This window comes from Rhagoletis pomonella, unplaced genomic scaffold (assembly GCF_013731165.1).
Source record: "Rhagoletis pomonella isolate Grant_MI unplaced genomic scaffold, Rhpom_1.0 Rhpom_scaffold_00600, whole genome shotgun sequence".
Lineage (NCBI taxonomy): Eukaryota > Metazoa > Arthropoda > Insecta > Diptera > Tephritidae > Rhagoletis > Rhagoletis pomonella.
Window position 1 is genome coordinate 16,906 of NW_023459154.1, and position 4,625 is coordinate 21,530.

The following is a 4,625-nucleotide window of genomic DNA, read 5'->3' on the forward strand; positions in this document are numbered from 1 at the left end:
GGTATTTAATGTTCGGCTCCGCCCGAACTTAGACTTTCTTACTTGTTTATTGCAAATTTTATTATATTTTTTTAAGCCTTATTCAATAAGAAACAAAAGTTATGCATTAATATTACTTTACTTTTACTTTTTACTTTTTTGGTTTTTAACTATTAAACAAATTCCGTTTTTAAATTGCAACCTGGTGAAAATTTACACAACTCTGGCATTAACATACATACATATGTTCACATATAGATTTAAAAATTTGGATTCGGCATTTTCTTTCTGGTAAGCTTTCGGTTTGCCATCTTTGAAGTTTATCACACTCTAAATCTTTGGTATTTCTTAAAAATATTATCCGATTTTATTTTCTTAAGTATGTGGACACTCTATACGATAATTGGTCTTAACGGAAACATTTCCCAATAGCTCCCGTTTGATACGTATCCTGCGAAATACTTTTTAATACACACATTTATGTCATTTAACTTTTTTTGAAAGAGGTGGCAACAAATTTTGGTATTTTCTACTCAAAAATATGTTTGGCGTGAATCTTTCTCCAATACCTTCCGTTTGATACCCATATTGCAATATTTGATGTGAATTGCATTAGATATTCATTATTTTTAACTTTTTGACCAGGCGGCAACACTTATTAAAATATTTTTTGATGTAAATTTTCGTAAATATCTTTCTCAAATACCTTCCATTTGATATCTATACTTACTTTACTTGCATATTTAAATAAATTTTATTTTTCTGACAGGTGGCAACTCTTTTAAAAATAGCCAAACTCCACAGGAATACTCTCCGAGTTTCTATGAAGCTATCCTGGAAATTTTAACAAAATCGGCTGAATGGTTTCGGAGTCTATAAGCTGCATAGATACATACATACATACATATATCGAACTTTGTCCCGCCCAAAATTAGATTTTTAATTTAAACATTTTGGTCCAACAATTTCTCCAACAATCCACATTTACGATTTGTACTGCACATTCATCGGCTAAGGCTATGGTTTGGTGGTCGTTTGCCACCTTAAATAACCGAACGAAAGTGTTATGTCCATGAGAAGTTCCCTGGTGGCAACAATGAGCCGGATCGATAGTGAATGTGTAAATAGTTAGTGGCAATTTCAAAATGAATGCGTATCCTTGTTCAACAGAAATGTACATACATAAACTGCGATGAAATACCTTAAAAAGTTTCGCGGAAGCAATTTAAGTGAAAAATGATTATTTTCTGTCAGGTTCTATATTAAATTCAATTAAAAAAATAAATTTTCATTAAATTGCTTTCATGAAACTGGCTTTTAATGTATTTCGACAGATGGTGATTTGAGATTTACCACTGCACAACTCAACCCTGGTTTGTTCGAATGAGGCTTTAACGCATAATAATATTGGCAAATCACATCACATGCAACAGGTCGGTTTAGTCTGACATTTACGGCACCTTTTCTCACTTGTCGATTTTTAGTAATAACTCGACCTCAGGACCACCTGGCAACTCTTTTTTGAAATTGGACTGCCTTTACCTATTCCAATACATGTTTTGAATATTCGCCAAAACGGATCATAAAAGAGATTTTTAGTAATAACTCAACTCCAGCGCCAACTGGCGGAATAAATTGTGAAACTAAACTATCCAGAGACCCACTCAAACACACACACAAAACTTTGTTAAAATCCCTCCAGTCATTTAGGATTTCACTCACAAATATACGTACGGAAGAATTATATACATATTCAAAGATAAGTAAAAGTCAGTACGTTTGTACTTTTCCATGCCCCCTTTTTAAAGAGCCCATTTTTCTCAATGAGTATGGGATTAATTTCATATATCTCCATACGAAGTGTTCCAGTACTGCACCATGAACACTTCCAGAGATATACAGTATGAAATTCGGCTTGTACGGTAGGTGCCACGCCCTCTTTTCCAATAGCTCCATATTTCCTCCATGACTATGCGATTAATTTCATATATCACCATACTAAGTTCCAGTACTCTACCAAGAACATTTCTCCAGAGATACCTATTATGAAAAATTCAGTTTTATCAGAAGTGCCACGCCCCCTTTTAAATAGTCCGAATTTTTCGTCATGAGTATGCGATTGATTTCATATATCTCCGTACCAAGTTCCAGTACTCTACCATGAACCTTTCCAGATATATACAGTATGACAATTTCGGTTTATATAGGAGGTTCCACGCCCTTTTCCAAAAACTCCAATTTTTCTCTATGAGCATGTGATTGCTCGCATATATTTCCGTACCAAGTTCAAAAATTTTACCATGAACGCTTCCAGAAATAGGCAGTATGAAAAATTCGGTTGTATTGGAAGTGCCACGCGCCCTTTTCAAATACCTCCAATTTTTATCCAAGAGTATGGGATTGATTTCATATATCTACATACCAAGTTCCAATACTCTACCATAAATACTTCCAGAGGTATGCAGTATGAAAAATTCGGTTTGTATGGGAGGTGCCACGCCCCCCTTTTCCAATACCTCAAATTTTATTCCAAGAGTATGCGATGGATTTCATATATCTCCATACCAAGTTCCAATACTCTACCATAAATACTTCCAGAGATATGCAGTATGAAAAATTCGGTTTGAAAGGGAGGTGCTACGCCCCTTTTTCCAATAGGTCCAATTTTTCTCCAAGATTATGCGATCGATTTCAAATGCGCCAATACCAAGTTCCATTACTCTACCATAAATACTTCCAGAGGTATGCGGTATGAAAAATTCGGTTTGTATGGGAGGTGCCACGCCCCCCTTTTCCAATACCTCAAATTTTATTCCAAGAGTATGCAAAGGATTTCATATATCTCCATACCAAGTTTCAGAACTCTACCATTAATATTTCCAGAGATATGGGGTATGAAAAATTCGGTTCGTATGGGAGGTTCCACGCCCCTTTTATATATCGAGATTGTTTTTAGCCGATACCCATCCTTCTGCAGCAGGTGTCCGAAATTTCAAAAAAATCGGTTCAGCCGTTCTCGAGCTTTGCGATATACATAGATGGATAAAAGATGGATAATATTGCGCTCACTTACGTGCAAAAAACATAGCAGCAGGGTTTTTATGCGTAATTATATACATACATACATATGTATGCACATAAATATGCATTTACAAATGTAGGTGCTAACAGAAATGTTAGTTGCTCCTTGTGGCAACATAAACGACTCTAATAATTGCCTAAATTATTTTCCCAGGAACTGTACATACATATTTGTTTTTTTTATACCCGAGCGCACTTGTGCACAAGGGTATATTAATTTTGTTCACATAACGGTTGTTTGTAACAGCCAAAACGAATCGAGATAGATATAGACAAATGTATACATAAATGATCAGGATGAAAAAAGAAATCGATGAAGCCATGTCTGTCTGTCCGTCCGTCTGTCCGTCTGTCCGTCTGCCGTGTGCACGATAACTCGAGCAAAAATTGAGACATCTCAACGAAATTTGGTATGTAGGTTTTCCAAGGTAGGCTGGTATTGAAAATGGGCGAAATCGGACTTTAACCACGCCCACTTCCCATATAACGGTAATTTCCAGAAATACGAAAACTGCGATATTTTAGTAACTACTGAAGATAATTCACTCAAAATTAATATTTACAATAATTTTTAGACGAAAAATAAGAATATTATAAATTATACCAAATGGCCGAAAATTTTTAAAATCGCTCAATAACCACGCCTACTTCCCATATAACGGTAATTTTCAGAAATACGAAAACTGCGATATTTTAGTAACTACTGGAGATTATTCACTCAAAATTGATATTTACAATAATTTTTAGACGAAAAATAAGAATATTATAAATTTTTGGAAAATGGGCGTAGCCACGCCCACTTATGGTTACATGTGTATATCTTGGTAACCGCTGCACCAATTTCTTCCAAACTTGGCACAGTTGGTTGGCCTTGGTACAGCATAAAAATCGCCGAAACTTTTTAAAATCGGACAATAACCACGCCCACATCCCATATAACTGTAATTTAGAGAAATACAAAATCTTCGATAAATCAGTAAATATTGAAGCTAATTTATTCAAAATTGCTGCTTGCAACAATTCTTTATAAAGAAATACGTTTATGGTAAAATTTTGGAAAATGGGCATGGCACCGCCCACTTATGATCACATATAAGTATATCGGTAACCGTTCTACCAATTTATACCAAACTCGGTGTGGTTATTGTGCTTGCCACATATAAGAAAAACGTTGAAAATTATTGAAATCGGACTAAAATAACGGCCGCTTCTCATATAACGGTAAATTTCAGAAATGCTTGAAACTTCAATATTTCGAAATCTACGGACGCTAATTTACTCAAAATTGATACACCCCGGCTTAGCATCTAGCGGATATATTTAATACTTGCGCCGGGTATTTAATGTTCGGCTCCGCCCGAACTTAGACTTTCTTGTTGTAACATAAAAATCAATATTAACGTTAACATTACCACGTATGTATATGTATACAAAACTCTTGCTTTGCGCTGTATTCCGTACGAATTAACAGCAGATGGCGCTCTCAGCGCTGTTATGTGGGTATGTATGTTAGATTCATAGGATTTTCTTTTAAAGTCCTGCAGTTCCATTTTTAGGGAAGTGTT